General features: G+C 34.5%; 1 long non-coding RNA gene across 1 annotated transcript; it reads left to right on the forward strand.

Moving 5' to 3' along the window:
- The first annotated feature begins 16,760 nt into the window (after positions 1 to 16,760).
- LOC139432282 (uncharacterized) lies at positions 16,761 to 17,384 on the forward strand. The gene is made up of 2 exons (XR_011642132.1): positions 16,761 to 16,837; positions 16,892 to 17,384. It is a non-coding gene; the product is annotated as an uncharacterized lncRNA (long non-coding RNA).
- Positions 17,385 to 21,192: the final 3,808 nt, after the last annotated feature.

Raw genomic sequence — 21,192 nt, forward strand, 5'->3', positions numbered from 1 at the left:
ACCGTTCACACGTGTTTTTTGATAAACGGTTTCAAACCCCGACTGTCCCTTTTTTCCCCCCTCCCAACGAACCACGACACAATCCCCCTCGCGCTCACCCACATTACCAATCCACATCTACGAGAACCGAAATTCTCCGTCTTACAGACCATAAAAATAAATTAATGTCCGAAAACGCTTTTGTGGAAATTGGAAGTAAGTTATTAATGAATGGTAGGTATATTTATTAATAGCAGATTCCTGAGACAATCTGGCAGAATGCATCACAATATCAATGCAGAAAATTACAAATTGTATTAGTGAAGAAGAAGACGAAAATGCTTCTTTTTTTAAATTTATCAATAAACTTGTGAATGAAAAGCCCTCAGAGGTTCAGCAGCGATTCAGAGCCAAAATATTACAGCTGGTACAGAGCACTTAAATTAATTTTATCATTTAAAAATTTGCTTTTGTTTTTTTAGTTGTTCATCCAGTTCAATTTGTTATTGTTTTATATTACCATGAGTAATAATTAATTTGTTTTTTAACTCTAGTATTATTCTTTTATTTTGTTTTATCATGTGTGATAATTTATTTTTACTTTGTAACTCATTAGTGTAATAGTTGTGATATTTTTGTAGTTTACTAATAAATATTAATGTTTCTTACTATAAAGTAATTTTATTTTTATTTATCTTTTGTTTTGAAATTAAACACAAAATACATTATTTATGAATATTTTATTAATATAAAAAATTTAAGGTCTAACGCGCGATACATGGTCATAATTCCAATACCGTTAAAATATTCACACAACAAGTCTCTGTTCTTCTTGAACCTTCTTGCCGCATTGTTGCTTCCAACCCGTCCTATATTTTGCAGTGGCATTGGTTCAGCTCGCCACTGACCATTTATAATCCGTAGAATCGCCTCCGTAGCATTCGCCACCGCTGGCAGAGTATACCAAAGGCATTTTCAACGGTCCTCCTTGCCCTGGATAAACGATAATTGAACATGTTTTTTTCTAGCCCAAAGTACTGTCCGGGATATGGTCTCGTTACAACAAAATATGGAAGTATGTATAATGTTGCTGCCAGGCTATTTGTTTGGAAAAGGGATATCTATGTTTCCATTTAAAAAAGCTCTCCCCAAAGAAGATTCTTTCAAGATGTGCTGTCATGCTTTCTTTCACTAGCTCCAATATCTGCTACAATGAAATTATAATCCGCATCTACACATGCCATTAAAACAATGCTGAAGGTATGTTTATAATTGAAGAACTCACTTCCCGATGCTTTTGGTGCTTGTATATGGATGTGTTTCCCATCAACAGCCCCGATACAGTTGGGTATGTTCCATCTTTTGTAGAAAGTATCTTTAACAGAGGCTAATACGTCTCTTGTTAGCTCTGGTAACACTCTGGGCTGTAGTACCATCGACAGAACAGCTGTCGTCTCTTTAATTATATAATGAACAGTGGATTTTCCCATTCGAAAATTCCAGGCTAGCTCTTGCATAGAACTTTCTTCTGACAAATAACTACAATAATTTTATTACATAATTTAAATGTTTTTATAATATCAAATTAAACAAAAACTTACTGTAGGGTTACTATCAACTTTTGAGCTGGTGAAATTGCACCTTTATTTGGTGTTTTTGCTGACTCTTAACAATTCTTTAAACTCTTCGAACGACATACGAATATACTTAAAAAATTGCAAGTCGTCTTCCTCTTTTTCCAACATGTTTCTAATCAGAGTGGCATAATTTCTCTCTAATTCTCTATTTATATTGATAGGTCTTCTGCCAAAACGCCGTCGTCCTTTATTTCTTAATCTTTGTGCGATTAATAGAGCTGCATTCAAGCACATTACACTAGCAGCGACAACAATTTTCGTTTTAATCATAATAAACAAAACACTCCCGATTTCTTTTTTTTAATTTGGCACGACTGGTTATATATCAAAATGTTTTAATTTGCTGTGCTTAAATATTGCATGAACCAATCCCTTTCCTTATAACTACAGCTACAGCAAACGCTTATAACTATGACTAAAACTAAAACACTTTGCATGAACCCACCTTTAAAAGATATTTTCAGTAAGACCGCTTGGTTTAAAACAAATAAGCTAGAGGGCGCTATCTGCTGCGGTTACATATTTTTGTGATTGTTGAAAAAAAGTTAAATGGAACGGTATTATTTTCCTCACAGACCCTTAATCACTATAAAATTTACTAAATATTAGTGAAACCCGCATCTCGATATCTCCATCCATTCTCGAATTATAGAAGAAAATGTTAAAAATCCGTATATCTTAATCGGATCAAGTTACCTTAGGAAACAAATAAGACAGCACAAAAATTTTATTACCTAGAACCTTCCTTCACACTTTATCCAAGCTTAGAACTGCTTCAAAACTACTTTTGAAGCGTGTTTAAAAGCTAACGGATCAATGAAACATCAACAATGATAATAAAACAAAATAAACCAAAACACTTAGAATAACTTACATTTTTGGCAAAAATAGCTCAGTAATGTGCGACATGCCTTCCGTAAACCTCGATGCATTTATTTAATCTAGTTTCGATGAAAAAAACGCTGCTTAAGTCTCGGCCTTGGACACGATTCTACTGGTATTTAGTGTTTTGTCATATTTTCCCTGGTTATTGGTTTTTCTTGAAAAGTCAGGTCGTTTAGTCTACGCAATACCTAAAGGGGTGAAAGCAATGTGGGTTTTGCTCGAACCAAGAATTCATATTATGCAAGTTTACACTAGCTTGTGGACAGATGCTTCATGTATCCATAGCATTTCTGATAAAAGATTTGGATTTGCCCAAATCATATTTAAAAGTCAATGATAATAGTTCAGTTTGTTATCATAATCGGTATCTCTTAAGGCCTGATGTAAAACAACGTGGTGGAGATATTATTCTGTTGAGGAATCTTGTGGACAATTGTTTTCGGAGTTCCCAGATTATGTGGGATCACATTGAGCACCAATGTGATTTATGAATTCATAGAAATGTCTGAATGGGCTACACGTTGCCAGTTTTCCGTAATCGCTAAGTCAATCTTAAAAACACTTTTAGAGAAAAATGTCTTTCTTTGTCGTAATTGCATTGCACATGTTTGCCATGCAGTTGCATCGTATTCGAAACATTGAAAATAAATAATCATACGCTTCTGCGTTAGTAAATGACATGTTTACAGTTACCATGTTTATGTGATTTGTTTTTCTCGATGAGGTAACTGGATCCGATTGATGGCACTCGAGTTTTTAACATTTTCTTCTATAATTCGAGAACGGGTGGCGACATCGAGATGCGGTTTTCACTAAAATTTAGCAAATTTTAAGGTAACTAAGGGTCTGTGAAGTAAATAGTATCGTTCCATTTAACTTTAATTCAAAAATCAGAAAAATATGTAATCGCTGCAGATAACGCCCCGTAGCTTATTTGTTTTAAAGCAAACGGTCTTACTGAAAATATCTTTAAAAAGAGCATAAAATGTTCTTTCAAACAACACCGAAAATATTCAAATCGGTTGAATGGTCCAGGACATATTAAAATGTAAACATATGAAAACGCATTGGCCTCCCCCTCCTTTATATATCGTATCTCGGAACCAAGAGATATCGATATGCGGTTTTCGCCATTAAGTTTCTTATAAAAATCGAGCTTCAGACACTGATATCATTTTTAGGAGCTACCCGTTAAAAATATCCAATTTCGGTCAACCCTGTACACGTACCGACATTCTCCGTTCGAATCTAAAGCGAAAATCTTAATTGTATATGAGGTTCTCATATTTCGGATAATTTGTCTAGAATAATCATTAATATTCAATATCTCTTGATAAATAAGCTGTAATTTAGAATAAAAAGAATGTTGAAAACTAGTTTTTTTGTTAAAGTTATTTTCTTTAGCATTAAAATTCGTTTTTAACATTGTTTCATTATCACATCTTCATGAAAAACACATTTGGCAACATAGTAGAACAACATTTTTCCATTCAGAGTCGATCGAAGAATGTCGCTACGTGTCGATTATCCGCCAATTTCTGAACAACCTGTACATTTCATAATCTGAAATAAATAACTCTCGTCTTTTTATATGGGGCACTAGGGTATGTATAACTTTTTCATATCTTTCGCTATCTACCGACTTTATAACAAATTAAAACGCTTTGAAAAACGATGTTAAAAACGCAGCCATGGAGGAAAGGGGAAAAGGAAAGAAAATAAGATTGGAATATCTTACGGTCGACAATAATAAATGGATTTGGAAATATAGATTCAAAAACTAAATATAAATGTAGACAAGGTTAAAAGGACAATAACAAAGGTAAAGGGAAAGGGAGATTTGGATCATGGAACATTAGAAGTATACGAGGCAAAGAGAATGAACTGGACGATAAATTTGAATTCTACTCTGTCTCTGTCCATCTCCCACCATCTGGACACTTTCAGGGTCTTAAGGTCATCCTTGATACCATTCATCCAACGCGCACCGGTCTCTATTTCTTCTTCACTCCGGTTTACCTGTCGTGGCTTTCTTGGTAACCTCCGAATCTGGCATACGATACACATGACCTTCCCATCTCAAGCATCTTATATATTCTGCGCCATTGGCCTTCGATCACGTTCATTGTTTTTACAAAACGATGAACGTGATGTTCATCATTTTGGCTCTGTCTTGTATCTATATAAAGTTGGGAATTGGAGAGACTAAAAAAGATTAAAAAAATATAAATAAAATTGAACCTGTATGTAAATTGACGATAAAGTCAAAATTACAACAGTCATATTTGCTTGCTGTTATTGCCTTCGTGCTGTTATACCCTTTTGCATCTAACTCCTTCAATTATAAATACAGGTTTAATCACATTTCAATATGAAGAAAATACATCATTTTCAATTCTCTTTCTTTATTGACTACAATGTAATTGTATCAAATCAAACTATTTAGAACGTTTAGTAAAATTTATAAAAAAATTGTACGTTGAAAAGAAAAAAACAAGTTTCGTGTGAAGAATCGTAAAAAGAAACTCATGTTAAAAAATTGACCATCTTCATTTTTACTCAGTATAGCTGACGGTATTTTGAAATATGATTTATGGCGAAAGTTTCACACATCGTTTAACACGCCTGTTAGTGATTTGGAAATTGTTTGCTAAAGTTACTAAAGTGCTAGCAAGAACATGACTTCCAAAGAATGACGAGAGAGGCAATAGAGATTCATCGACATGGGAACAAGATGAATAGAGAAGACGGCCGGGACCTCAGCCGCACATGGAAGATGCTAGTAAACTCAACGAAACCTTCTCCACCAAAACAACTTTGTTGACAATTTGATACTAATTGGTTATTAATCACCTTTTTACATATTATAACGCCGTTACGTACCGGAATCAACAAAAAAAAATTTTTGACCAAGATGGTTTTCCCTTAACCCTTCCGTGCCAACCCAAAAAAAATGAAAACACCGCCGAACCTCAACTAGCACAGTGAAGACGGGGAGGTTCGTTAATTTATATCTGGCGCCACGTAATTTATTACAGCGATGTCCATCAATTACGAAATGTAGATGTTCAGGAATAGGAATAGGCACACAAGGATCACATGTACAAAATTTCTATAAAACACCTGATATTACAAAAAAAAATAATTTGGTTTATTAAAAACAAAAATTGAATTGTAGAAAGAAATTGAATAATAAAAAAAAATGAAGATTCGAAAATATAAACTAAAGTATTATAACTTATAACTCAAATTTAAATAAATGGGAAACCCACTGTTTTGGGAGACGTTAAAATTAACTTTAAAATGAAAATAAAAAAAAACTGTAGAAAATATTCGGTAATAAAAAAAATTCAACAAAACAAAATTGAAACAAATTGATCCCGATACGTTTTGTATAAAGTACAAGCTTGTCTTTTGAAACGTAGTAAAACCAAAAAAAAAAATTCGACGAGAAAAAAAATAAAAAAAAATCACCCCAAAAGTTAGATTTTACCCTTACAATCTGCAATAATTTATTTGCAAGGTAAGTAAAATTTTTAAATGCTTATAGTAAATTCTCAAATGTAAGTATTATTAACTTTTTTTTTTATAGCGATTCAACACATTAATGAACACAAAATAACTTTACATATACGTTCTGACCTTGATATGGGTAAGATTCTTCTTTATGCAGCGATTCCTCTGGAGAGGGAAAGTATTCGGAGTCGGCAGAGGGGAGGCACTCCACCATACAATTATATTATTTGAATTTTTTTTTTTCTTTTGGAATGGAAAAATCCCAATGTAAAAATCCAAAGAAACTATTCCCGGAATAATAATATCCCAAAATAGGAGGCCTAAAAATTAGTAAAAGGACGATACAAAAATTAAAAAAGAAGGAGAAAGAGAAGAAAGAAAAAGAATTGTTAAATTATTAAGTTAAACAAATTTTTTTTTTTGGACTTATCAAATATTATAAGTATTGATTGTGTCTGAATAAATGATTGAATGATTAAATTTCTATTAAATTACTATCACATACCTCAGATGTTAAAGGCCTCGCACGTGTGAAAAGTAAATCGACTCAAAACGCAAAATAGCCGGGTTAACCGTAAGAAAGAACTTAAACTTGTCCTCAAATAAATTGTCGATGTGATGATCCCGATTAATTCGGATGCGTTAAATCAAATTATGACCAAATGAATCACTCAAAATGTCAACCAAAACGCCTACACAACGACGCTACACGTTGAGTCTCGTGCCACCAAAAAGAGTGAGACTTCCTCTTCGAAAACCTAAATCCAATTTCGAAAAAAAAAACTCGACCTGCGCGCAATAACTTTTCCGTATGAAATTTAAAATAAGTAAAGAATTAAGAAAATGACATCTATTAAAGAGAAGGCGAAATATAAGAAAAGAATAGAAAGAAAAGAAAATTTATAATGATAATTCCGTACAAATGAAGGAATAATAGGAAGGGAAAAAAGGATCTCCAGATTCTGTCGCTTAAAAGAAATTACAATATAAAAAAAATTTACAAGTAACATAAATACAAAACATTGGAATAAATTAGACTGTAACAATATTTATTGTCCAAATTTTTACCGCTTTCATCACATGGCATCCGAAACGTCAAACACTTTGTCAAAAGAGTGCTTCTATTAGTTTTAGGTTAATAGACATATTAAATAGTGTACATCACATTTTTGGTGACCACGAAAAATGTGATGCGTATTATTGCACAGGTCACACCACAGAAAAAAATTTAGTCCATGATATGGCCGAATACTGTGTTTTTCAAGACTAAACTCATGTTTACATAGATTAGAATATTTTGCCTACAGCCTCGTCCTCAACATGACAAATAATTCTGCCGAATCATACAATTCTATTGTATGTAAATTTATTGGTAGCAAAACAATTGATTTTGGTTTGGGAAAATCGTATGAAATGAGGTGTGAAGCTGCTGGTCTTACACAATGCCTTGAATAAAAAAACTTCCAGTGTTACCAAAAAATATATTTCGAACAAGAAGAGAATAATAAATAGACGGAAGAAGAGCTTACAAATCCTGCAATTACAGAGATGTCAGAGGAAAAGTTTTCTAATAAATGTATAAAATTTATAAATTCTTTAAAAAAACTGCCGAAGAAATTTCTGTGGTGGAAATATCCACCAGAAAGCAAAGTTCGAACCCTTTGTGGCTAGAAGAACGTCGCAAACGGTTGACAGCGTCAAATTTCGGCAAAGTTATCAAAATGCGCCAGAGTAAGTCATGTATAAACACCATAAAAGCTCTTTTGTACAGCACAACCATTCAATCAAAACCAATCCATTGTGAGGAGAAATATTAGGAATTGGAGTAAAGAAGTAGATCTGGAATCTATGGAGCTCTCCAAATGTCAATTTTTAGAAGGGTATCCCAAACACGGAGGTGCTGAGGAAGAGGGTGAAGGGAATATCCACTGAGCCCCAGCCTTTTTGCCCTGTACAGAGTGTCCCGTTAAGCGTACGGAGCGGCTGTATCTCTAGAACGTTAAGGCCTAGAGGTTTGGGAAAAAAATTCTTATAAGCAAAGTGACCAATAGAAATAGCTGGAAATTATTTTAAAGTTCGTAATTCTACCGCTAGGGGGCCTAACTGCCATTGAGAAACATAAAGTTCCCGCTATCTCAGAAACTTAGACGATGAGCTATAACTTTGACAACATCATTTAACAGCTTGGATAATACCGCATCGCTTTTGTTTTGCGATATTTCTCATATTTGTCATAATAAGGGAGGGGGAGGCCAATGCGTTTTCATATGTTTACATTTTAATATCTCCTAGACCAGGAGATATTAATTTAGTGAAAACCGCATCTCAATATCGTTCTCGAATTATAGAAGAAAATGTTAAAAACTCGAGTGCCATCAATCGGATCCAGTTACCTCATCGACAAAAACAAATCACATAACCATAGTAACTGTAAACATTTCAATGTTTTGAATACGATGCAACTGCATGGCAAAAATGTGCAATGCAATTACGACGAAGACATTTTTCTTTAGAAGTGTTTTTAATATTGACTTAACGATTACGGAAAACTGGCAACGTGTAGCCCATTCAGACATCACTATGAATTCGTAAATCACATTGGTGCGCAATGTGATCCCACATAATCTGGGAACTCCGAAAACAATTGTCCACAAGATTTCTCAAGAGAATAATATCTCCACCACGTTGTTTTACATCAGGCCTTAACAGATACCGATTATGATAACAGACTGAACTATTACCATTGACTTTTAAATATGATTTGGGCAAATCCAAACTTTTTATCACAAATGCTATGGATGCATGAAGCATCTGTCCACAAACTGATGTAAACTTGCATAATATGCATTCTTGGTTCGAGCAAAACCCACATTGCTTTCACCCCTTTATCTATTGGGTAGACTAAACGACCTGACTTTTCAAGAAAAACCAATAACCAGGGAAAATATGACAAAACACTAAATACCAGTAGAAACGTGTCCAGGGCCGAGACTTAAGCAGCGCTTTTTCTTCGTCGAAACTAGATTAAATAAATGCATCGAGGTTTATGGAAGGCATTTCGCACATTAGTGAGTTACTTTTGCCAAAAATTTAAGTTATTCTAAGTGTTTTGGTTTATTTTGTTTTATTATCATTGTTGATGTTTCATTGATCCGTTGGCTTTTCAACACGCCTCAAAAGTAGTTTTGAAGCAATTCTAAGCTTGGATAAAGTGTGAAGGAAGGTTCTAGATAATAAAATTTTTGTTCTCTCTTATTTGTTTCCTAAGGTAACTTGATCCGATTAAGATATACGAATTTTTAACATTTTCTTTTATAATTCGAGAATGGATGGAGATATCGAGATGCGGTTTTCACTAATATTTAGCAAATTTTATGGTGATTAATGGTCTGTGAAGTAAACAGAACCGCTCAATATAACTTTTTTTTAAAAATCACAAAAATATGTAACCGCTGCAGATAACGCCCTCTAGCTTATTTGTTTTAAACCAAGCGGTTTTACTGAAAATATCTTTTAAAAGAGCATGAAATGCGGAAAAAATATTCAAATCGGTTGAATGGTCCAGGAGATATTCAAATGTAAATATTTGAAAACGCATTGGCCTCCCCTTCCCTTATTATGACAGATATGAGAAATATCGCAAAACAAAAGCGATGCGGTATTATCCAAGCTACTAAATGATGTGGTCAAAGTTATAGCTCATCGTCTAACTTTCTGAGATAGCGGGAATTTTATATTTCTCTATGGCAGTGACGCCCCCTAGCGGTCGAATTACGAACTTCAAAATAATTTCCAGGTATTTCTCCTGCCCACTTTGCTTATAAGGATTTTTTTCCCAAACCTCTAGGCCTTACCGTTGTTGAGATACAGCCGCTCCGTACGCTTAACGGGACAGCCTGTATACGGCGGGTTTGGAAGGCAAGAGCAAGTTACAACAGCAGTTAAATATGAAGAAATGATTGATAGAAGACCATACTGCGGGATACCGAGGGAGTGTTGGGAGGAAGATTAGATGGTAAAGGAGAGAGGAGGGAATATTACAAAAGGACGGATTGGAGGCAGAGATAAACAACAGAAGAAGGGAAGGGGTGGTGATGTGGGGAGGCAAGCGACAGGGAGAGGGACGTCCCGAGAAAGGAGAGAAGGACGCAGATAAGAGAGGGAAGGTACAATGAAAGATATGGGGCCAAAATGACGGAAGGGCTTCCAAAATACTTGGTGAAGGAGGGGAGTGAGGAAGGGAAGAGGTTGGTGGCCAGATTTCAGTGTGGCAATGAGGAGAGAGCGAACAGGTACTCGGCGGATAATGTGAAGAGGTGGTATCGGCTGTGCGGAGAGGATTGGGAGACGCTGGAACACATGCTGAGAGGGTGTAGTGAGCGCAGGGAGGAGGCGATGGACAGGAAGCAGACTTTTGGGAGAGGGGTGTGAGAGCAAAAGATAGATGAGGGAGGTGATTGGGGCGAGGAGTCGAGGATGTGGAGATGGCAATATTGTTAAGAATAAAATTTGCTACAAGTTTTGTTCTAAAAGTTTTTTTATAACATGTTCCAATTCCCAAGTGTTACCATTAACAACTGCAACTTTCTGTTGCATTTATTTATTTTTATTTATTTATTTATTGATTACATTTACAGAAATACAAATAAAGCAAAGTAAATAAGAGAAGAAAAAAAGAAAAAACAGTTTACTGTCATCAACTTGGAGCGAGTCAATGTGTTGAGAAGATCTCAGTACTTGTTTTTCATCGGCCCGACAATGAAAAAAAACATCAATGAAAAGAACTTTTAAAATTCATAACAAAAAAAATCAAATTAAATGTAAACTATCACATGGCAAATATATAAAGAAAAAAAACTGATTATAAGAAACCAACAACAAAAAGTCAAAAAGAGAGAGAATAATAAGATAACTAAAAAAAACAAGAAAAAAAGAGTTATATGATGCCTTATCCCGTCCGATTCACACTCCCAATCCCGCAAAGCTCACCGAATCTGTTCGTCATAACAAAAGAACTTGAATGCATTCTTAAAACCACCCATACTTAGTCCCTTAAACGAGTCCGGAATCAAATTATAAATATTTGCAATGCAATATGTAAATGAGCGCTTAAAAATTTGTAAGTTATGTTTCGGTATAGATAGGGCATGCCGGCGTCGAACATTAATGTTGTGAACGTCACACCGAAATCTAATTTTTTGATAAAGATAAGGTGGTTTCATAAGCTTTATGACTCGATGATATAGACAGGCTGAATGTAACAATCTCCGGCGAGACATGTCCAACCAGCCAACCCACTGCAGTGCATGAGATATTCTACTTCTTTTTCTAATTCCATAAATAAAACGCAAACATGAGTTTTGCAACCGCTGTATGCGAAGGGAGGTCTGACTATCAAGGCACGAATTATAAACAGCATCCCCGTAATTAAAAATGGATACCACCAAAGCATCACAAAGGTGTGATCGTATACGCTCATTCAGTAAGTGCTTGCTACTATACAATAGTTTAAGTGTGGAGTACGCACGTTGAAGAAGATGAAGAACCTTACAGTTGAGTCCAATGCTATATCTAGATTCCGAGCATCATCAACAATATTTAATTGCACCCCACCAGTTGCAACCCTCAAGTTTGTCTTTAGCATGGTAACAGCTTTCCTATGTCCAAAGACCATGACTGACGACTTCGCCGCGTTAATAGACAAGCTTACTTTAGCAACCTCAGAAATTAATCTGTTAAGGTCAGAATTGATTTTATTTTGTGAATCCAATATATGTGATATCAAATGGGAAGTACAATTGGATATCATCAGCATACATATGAACTTTGCAACATCGTAAAACTTTATGTAGATACGCAGTATAAACTAGGTACAGAATAGTTCCAAGGACAGACCCTGAGGAACCCCCGACGCACAGTGGTCCACAAGCGGTAAAATGTGAACGAAAATCAAATTTTCGAAATTTTTTTTTTCGTTTTTTTTTTTTCATGTTATGTGTACTTTAGGTCCTAATAGACTGAGAGGTGAAAGGAATAAAGTGTTATGTACTTTCTAGTGCTAACTGTACGCAATAAAACAGTACTACAATTCTTGTGTATTAAATATCATAAAATGCTACAACTTTAGATGAAGAAAATATATTGTGTTCTATATATCTAGCTATCTTGAACAGTATAGAAAGGTCTTCATTTGGCACTTTTCTAATTTTTAAAATATTTTTGCAGAAATACGTAATAAGCACTTCTCTTAAAGCTAATTAACACCTACTTGAAGTTACAACCAAATGTTTTAACATATATATCTCGCAGAAGACGCAAGAAGAACTTTTGTTGCTAGAATATTCTTATTCTTTGAGATGTGCTCTATATAACATGATAACCACATCTTGCTCTCCTTTCCAAGATATTAACGATCAAAGATGATCAGTGACTGAGTGTGTTATTTGACCGTTTTCATATAAAATGCTTATATTCTTTTTCTTAAAAGATAAATCTCGTATATTTGGTGTAAACTTGCATAACAATAATAGAATACCAGACTTAAAGTTTCAGGCATATCTAACAACCGGAAGTGGTTGTTAGATACAGTGCGGCAAAAAACTGGAACACTTGAAATATCTACTTTTTTTGTAAGTACGAAGGCTTTCACGGCCGGAGTAAATTGAACTAAAATTAAAACTAAAACTAGAACTAACACTAGAAACTTTCGGGTTTTGCCGTGCGTCTTTTAAGAGAAGGTTTGACGTTTCGGATGCCATGTTGCAACCTTCTTCAGAAACACTTCGAACCAGTTTTATTAAATAATATTTAAAAATTTTTTTTTAAATGTTTCGATAATTATCCAAATGTAAATGTAAATTCTATATTACGTTGTAAGTAGGGGTTTGATGGTAGCGGATGTCATTCAACTTATAAACAAAAGTTCATCACAAATGCAGAGGGAAAAGATGATTCGCTATTTGTGTCTTCCTAGTCCCATTACGATTGGAAGACAATGATAATAATATTGTATTGTGGAAGAACCCCACACCATAATCTATACGGTTTTGTAGACCGATTAGATTACAATGGGTGCATGAAAATGCCGCTCTTATAAGAACCGAAGAAAAATATATATTTCAAACCAAATAAGCTCCCTTCAGCCATATATCTCAAAATGTGTAAGTGTTAACTTTTCTCTTTATTTCACGATGGTGGATGGCAGGGTATAAAGTCTTCGTTTTCTTAAAACTTTATTTGAATTATTCATACATGTTGTAGGTCTGTAATTCTTTGATGGGAATTTGAAGCAATCATCTGGAATGGAATGTTATTTATGCAGAGCAAAAATTTCACAGATGAACGGTAGTGCTAGAAGGTTTTAAGTTTGGTTTGTCTGTTCTCCATGCATACATTCGGTTTTTTGTGTGTCTGCTTCACATTTCATATAGATTAGAAATTAGAACTTGGAAGGTGACTAGTTGATACGTAGTTTTAATAAATTATCATCAGAGATTACTGTTATGACAATTTTATAGTAAGCGCGCATGTACTAATCACTTTATACTTCATTTAAGGAATTGACGAGGAACTAATACAGCGATTTGGCGTTGTTTTGGCTGCAATAAACAGTGGGTACAATATTAGTTACAATGAATTTGATAAATATTGTTTCAAAACTGCCGAAAAGTACGTCCATTTTATAGTTGGTACTATATGCCAACCAGCGTTCATAAAATTTTAATACATGGATCTGCAGTCATTAAAGAAGCTCTACTACCTATTAGAGGGTTGTCGGAAGAAGCGCAAGAAGCTAATAACAAAAAAATCCGAAAATTTAGAGAGAGCCACACAAGGAAATGTAGTAGACTGGATACGAATGAAGATCTATTTAAAAGACTGCTACTCAGCCCCATTTCACCCCCCCCCAGCTCACATCCATTTATAAGTAATTTTCAACAGCACATTTCTAGAAAACATAAAAAGATGAGTATCGAGACTAAAAGATTACTTATAATAGACAAGGTAGAAGACCAGGAAGAAGGAAAAGATGGCGAAAAAAAAGATGAATATGACGAAGAACAAGAATCAGAACAAGAGCTATATGAGGCAGGATGCAACGAAGATGAAGATGACGAAGGTCTGAAACAGAACAAGAAGAAACACATATTGTTAAGCAACGTAAATAATTTATAGAGAATTAAAGTCCATTTCTGATTGGCTAAAAAAGCATGGTTCGTTCCATTTAAAATTTTCTACTTTCTCGCCATTGAAAATGGAGAAACAATAATTGAATTTTTGACCACCCTGTATAAGATACTCCGATACAACAAATGACAATCTACTTGACAGCACTTGAAGAATAATCGTACCAATTTAGACCTTTTTTGAATGAACGTTGGCTGAGATATGGGGTTTTAAAGAGCATGGTGAAATTTACCAAAAAAAGTTTAGAACCAAAATAACTCGAAAACAAAAAACGCTAGGTACCAATAACTTTTATCAAAGTTGACCTATTTTTTACGTACAATCAAATGGTGTAATAAAAACTATAGCATTCCATTTAAAATAACGAAGTTATGGTCTACTTCGCTAGACCGGAAGTGGCAGCCATCTTGAAAATATTTTAGATTGAAAGTTCCGAATGAACAACCCATGCTACCAAAATTTCAAAATTGTACGAATAGTGGAACCTGAAAAAGTTCTAACGAACCAGATATGTAAGACACTCTGTAGTTAAAGATTTATTTATAGAAACCTTACATCGAAGTAAACTATATAACCAATTTAGTTTAAACAATTTTGTATTTAGCTATCCTTCACGATTTAATAGCGTTGTATAAAATTTTGTATTTATCCAATTCTAAGGACCTAAATTATATGAAAAAAATAGACTGTGGCCTCAAGTAAATTAGTACTTCCGGTTGACATATTTGATCCAAAAGTTCACAAAGTCTTTAGCATATAGTCCTATAGCCACATACCAAGTTTCAAAAAATTATCTCAACCCAAACTGCGTTAAAATATTTTTGTTCGGGTTTTTTCGAATTTAGACCACTGTGCGACGAAATCATACCCACATTCGAGTACCTCCCACTTAAATTCACAATCTGACAACGATGAGCCAGATAACTCTCAAAAAGTTTTTTAGTTTGTTTCGAAAGTCCTGAAAATTTCAAAATAGACAGAAGGGTTTCATGGTGCAATGTATCGAACGCTTTTGAAAAATCCAACAGCACACCGGAAATGATCATCACTCACGTCGAAAAGGGTCGTTGTACAGCTATACCCTGAGCGAAAACCAGACTAACGCGTCAGTAAAACATTAAAATTTTCAAAGTGCTCAAACAGCTGTCCTGCAATACATTTTTCGAACATTTTAGATAAGGAAGATAAAATACAGATAGGCCTATATAAGGTCCTTAAGATGTAAAGGGTGGCTAGTTTAGACACTGGAGTAACAAGAGCTACCTTCCATGCATCAGGGAATATCGAGGTTTCCTAACAATAATTAATTATATGACATATATATGGTAATATAGTTGGGCAACAGAGAATTAGTATTTTAAGACTCATACCATGAGTATGAGTCTGGTGACATCCGGTCTGTAAATTATACCCAAGGTTACACTAACCTGCTTCTTATTTATTCTAATCCATAGCTGCTCTACAAACTACAAAACCTAATCAAAGATAACCTGAACGTCGTAACCCCGCCCCACATACACTCCAACCACATAATAACTGTAACACTGTTTCACTGTGAAATGAACACTGTTTCAGCTTTTCCGCTGAAAGATATCATATCTTCTACTATAGCGAATACACTCTTCCGGCATTATTTTAGTCGATTTGGTATACGTACCACAATAACACATGACCAGGGACGGCAATTCGAATCAAAGCTCTTTTCAAAATTTAACACATTACTTGGCACACGACAAAAACACACATCATCTTTGCATCCTCAAGCAAATGGAATGTCAGAACGATTTTATCGATCATTGAAGACGGCTATCATCGCTAACGGATCATCCTACTAGGATTAAGAACATCACTTAAGAAGTTTCTCAGCAGAACTGCTTTACGGGCAACCACTAAGACTTCCCGGAGAGTTCTTCATACCTACTAATCCATCTGTTGACTATGAGCCTTTCCTCTCCAGTTTAAGAGACACTTTTTCAAAATTAAAACCAGTGAGTACGTCTTTTCACTCTATTCAAAAACCTTTTATACATAAAGAGTTGCACAAATCAAATTTCGTTTTCATTAGAATTGAAGGTTTGAAACCATCGTTATCTCCGCGATACGAAGGACCTTTCAAAGTTCTCACAAAAGCAACCAAATATCATCGTACAATACCCATATTCTTTTTTTTTTGCTCATTCGAGGATAATGAGAGGAAGATAAACCGGAATAGTCTTATAAAGGGCGGCCCAAAGAAAAAAACCGTAAAACTTCTTGGGGTGATTAAAACCTATAAGAATAGAAGTAGTAGTTAGAAAATCCTTTCTTTTTTATTTAACTCGTTATTATATTTTGCTTTGGGTACAAAATCTATGTAATAATTTCTGATAAAATGAGGAACTATCACGTTAACTCGATCCATTCGTTCTTAGTTTTTAAAATTGCACATCGACATGTAAACTTTATACATACAGATTTACACAAATAAAGGACTTTAATTGACGTTTAAGTGGTTAATGCTATCTTCAATATATATGACCTTTAACATTGAAAATAATTATCACTTTCTGTTGGGTTAAATTTGATAATTTTGCTTCAAAACCGCAACAATGAAGACGTTTATTATTTTAACCGGATTATTTTTTTATTTAATTGTAAGTTAACAAAAAAAAAATTTTAATATTTATTACATAATCGATTTCTTTAAGAATCCATCATCATCTCAACTCCTTGGTGAGCAACAAATGTCCTCAGCTCATTATTTGTGTACTTTAAGTTCTGACGGAGCGGTTCTGAAGGAAATTACGACAGCTTTCGAGGGGAAACCGATTGAATCGAACAATTTTCGCCAATATCTAACGTGTTTCTTCCAAAAAATGAATTTCTCCGACATCAACAACCAGTTAAAAATGGACGAAATGAAACGTTTCGTTCCCGAAGACCATGAAAAAAAGATTACCATCGAGCGTATTATTAATCATTGCGATTATATCACTCCACCCGGGTTCAATTCCACGGCTATTAATTTTTTTAAATGTTTTAGAGCTAATAGTGATTCGGTTATTAATTGGTACGAATTTTTAAATAATGTTAAAAATCAACTTAACCTTAATTCATTAATTGATTAATTATTAAAAATGTTATGATCAAGATTGTAATAAAAATAAAATAAAATAAGAAATTTGTTTGTATTCCGTTTTAGATGGCACAATAATTGGTACGAAAATGTTTGGGGATCGGTGTAATGCGAATTTAATGGATCGATTTGCGTCGGAGGACACTGTCAGTGCACGGAGGATATGCTCTTAACTAATCATCTAACTAAATGTGGAAAAGATAATTTCAAAAATTTATAGGCCTGCGAAGCGGAAAAATTTGAAGAAGAAGCTAATACCATTACGCAGTACCATTTCTTCTTTACCCGTGCGACGATAGCAACAGACTTTTAACGTTTTCTCCTGGTCATATAAGAAAGTTATCAACCCGAACATGGTCTAAAAATGGCTAAAACGTATGAATTTAGCAGTTTTTTTCCAAAAATGTACGTGTGCATGCGCGTGATCGCCGCGTGTTATACACTACTAGAAAGAGCAGAATATTTGCGATAAGATAGATATGTTTCTATAGTTTTCTCCCTATCAAATAAGAAAGTTGTTTAGAGGAAGAGTATTTAAGCATTTCTGCGTGTAGGGATGGACATTAAGGGTGATTTAAGCATGACGCCGATAGATATTGACCGACGAAAACCCGGATTAAGATAGCTGAAGGAGCGCCCTTTCTGACTGTGATAACAGTTTTTTAAAATTCGGTTTCATAACAATTGCACAAGGCCTTGAAGTTTGGTAATTTTGAGCTATTTTAAGTACAGCGCGGAGTTCTTCATTTTTTATTGATCTTAATATCAACTTATTGGAAGACAAAAACCCGGTTTTAGATAGAGAAAGATTCAAGCTTTCAAGTGGTGCGTTTTTCCTTATTATTAGAGATAGCGTTTTTCGCTATCTCTAATAATAAGGAAGATATCAGCTAAGAAAGTAGATAGGAAATTACGGGTAAAAGTTTGTTGCTGGGAGGTTTGTTGCTATCGTCGCACAGGTTTCTTCTTTTTATTAAAAAACAACGTTGTCAAGGCCAACTCGACGTAAGACAGATTGGATGATAAACTTTGCGCTTCAGTACGATTAGTTCCATAAAGATTGCATAAAAGCAACTCGTGTGTAAAAAGAACTGTAAAGAGTTAATAGTCAATAAAGATATAATATTGTGGGTATATATGTTGTCCACAATATAATAAGATAAATTAATATTTTAATAAATAATAACATGAACTACATTGGAAGGGCTGATAGATTGATTATTATTTTGAATGATAATAATTTTATAATAATAATAATTTTATATGGTAACGTGGTTTTTGTTTGTACATGTCGTGTGCACAGCTTGCTACAGCCATTTCCCCTCCTATAAAGATTAATAAAAAGAGGAATATGGTGGTTAAAAAAAAATCATATTTAAAAATTGAAAGTAACTTTTTCTTGAATTTTTATGTTATGAGAATTGATTACCTCGCTGTGGTGACATGTTGAATTGTCTTTTAAAAGCAATGCTGGTTTAAGGTTGTTGATGTTAACAGCTACTTCCTTGTTATTGTTGAAAATTACAAAATATTTCGAAAATGTTTTTATCACTTTAAATGGGCCTTCATATCTTGGTGTTAAAGAGGGTTGAATCCCATTAATTTTGACAAAAACAAATTTTGGAATGAATAAATCTTTATGAATAAATGGTTTTTGGTTAAAATGAAAAACTGTGTTTACTGGTTTCAAACAAGAGAATGTTTCTCGTAAACTAGATAGCAATGGATCAGATTCCAAAGGGTGTTGAATATTAACAAAACATTCTCCTGGAAACCTAAGTGATTGACCGTATACAAGGTCGGCAGATGAACAGCCTAGGTCCTCCTTAAGAGCCCACTTTACCAGGTCGGTCAGTTTCTGAGGGGCGCAGACGACAGACGTTCGGAAGCAACGAGGCGGAGTTTATTTTCTACTAGGCCCGACCCCTTATTTATTTATTTATACAAATGGATACAGAACGGGACAAACCCTATAATACTGCATCACAAAATTGACATAAAGAAATCAAATAGAAATATACAGAGACGCAAACCAAATGAAGTAAATAACAGTATATCATAACATAAAATTATACAAAAAATAAAAAAAAATATATATACAGGGTGTTTCATGAAGTTCTCCCGGCACTAATGGAGCATGTTGTTTAGATGATTTGTAATAAAAAAGTTCATATGAACATATGTCCGATTCACTTCACTTATTGAGTTATATGAATTTGAAAATAATATTTAAAAATTATGGCGTTACGGCCCAGCGCGGGGCTCAAAGGGTAAGTGTGCTATGACTGCATTAGTAAAATAAAGTACTTATTTACCTTACTATCAAATTTGACAAGCTTACCGTTTAATCTAAAATTATTTGGGTTTTATTACAATGCCGTTTAAGTTTACGACTGTTGAGTATGCTGATATGGTTTTTGTACTGGGAAATTGTAATGGAAACGCTACTGCAGCTTCAATTGAATATCGACGACGTTTTCCAAATCGGCGTGTTCCATCAACGAAGACTTTTAGTAGTACCTTCCAAGCTCTCCGAGAAACTGGTTTACTTCCGAGCGTTCATATGCAGTATGAACGAGCAACACAACAGAATGTTGCAGAGGAAAAGAACATCCTTGACATTGTCGAGCGCAATGCCTGCATTAGTACGCGACGGATATCCATACGTTTAGAGATTCCCAATACCAGGGTATGGAGAACATTAAAAAGAAATCTGCTGCATCCGTATCATCTACAACGTGTTCAACATCTGAAGCCAGAAGCCAGAATTCCCTAGGCGTTTGGCATTTTGTCAGTGGTTAAATAATAATCGGAACTTATACCGCTACATTTTTTATTTACGGATGACTCACAATTTACTCGAGATGGCATAAATAACATCCATAATTTGCATAAATGGTCGGACATTAACCCTCATGCTACCATAGAAAGTAATTTTCAAAGCAGATTTAGCATTAATCTGTGGTGCGGAATATTGTACGATCAACTTATAGGACCGTTTATTTTTGAAGATCGTCTCACCGGACAAACGTACTTGCAATTTTTTGAAGAAAAACTTCCGCGTTTACTGTGGGATGTACCTCTGGCAAGATGATTAAGAATGTATTTGCAACACGACGGAGCTCCTTCTCATTTTTACCGTAGAGTCACCGATCATCTAAATGAACTTTATCCTAACCGCTGGATCGGTCGAGGTGGACCGCACGTTTGGCCAGCCAGATCTCCAGATCTCAATCCTCTGGATTATAACATGTGGAGTTGGATGAAAGATTTAGTATATCAAGAAAAAGTCGACACACGTGAGGCTTTAATCCAAAGAATTTTTGACGCTGCAACGCAAATAAAGGAGCACCGTTCATAGGCGTGCAGATAAGTGTATTGAAGTAGGAAGTGGAATTTTCGAAAATGTTTAAAATTAATCAATTATTTTTTCAAATTATAATAAAAAGTAACATTATCGCAATTACTTTATTTTTAAATGCATAAGTGTAGCTCAATAACTAAAGTGAATTGTCTTGCTCTTTTTGTCAAACATGACGGTAACCTAAATACTTAAGTACTTTATTTTACTAATGCCACTTACCCAATGTCATAGCACACTTACGTTTTGAGCCCCGTGCTGGGCCGTAACGCCATAATTTTTAAATATTATTTTCAAATTCATATAACTCAATAAGTGAAGTGAATCGGACATATGTTCATATGAACTTTTTTATTACAAATCACCTAAACAACATGCTCCATTAGTGCCGGGAGAACTTCATGAAACACCCTGTATATATGTATACAGGGTGTTCCGGTGACTCGGGGAATAAAATTAACCTCATATACTAGAGCAAAAATGATGACGATTCGTGAAAAAAAATTATTATA

This window comes from Onthophagus taurus, unplaced genomic scaffold (genome assembly GCF_036711975.1).
Source record: "Onthophagus taurus isolate NC unplaced genomic scaffold, IU_Otau_3.0 ScKx7SY_14, whole genome shotgun sequence".
Lineage (NCBI taxonomy): Eukaryota > Metazoa > Arthropoda > Insecta > Coleoptera > Scarabaeidae > Onthophagus > Onthophagus taurus.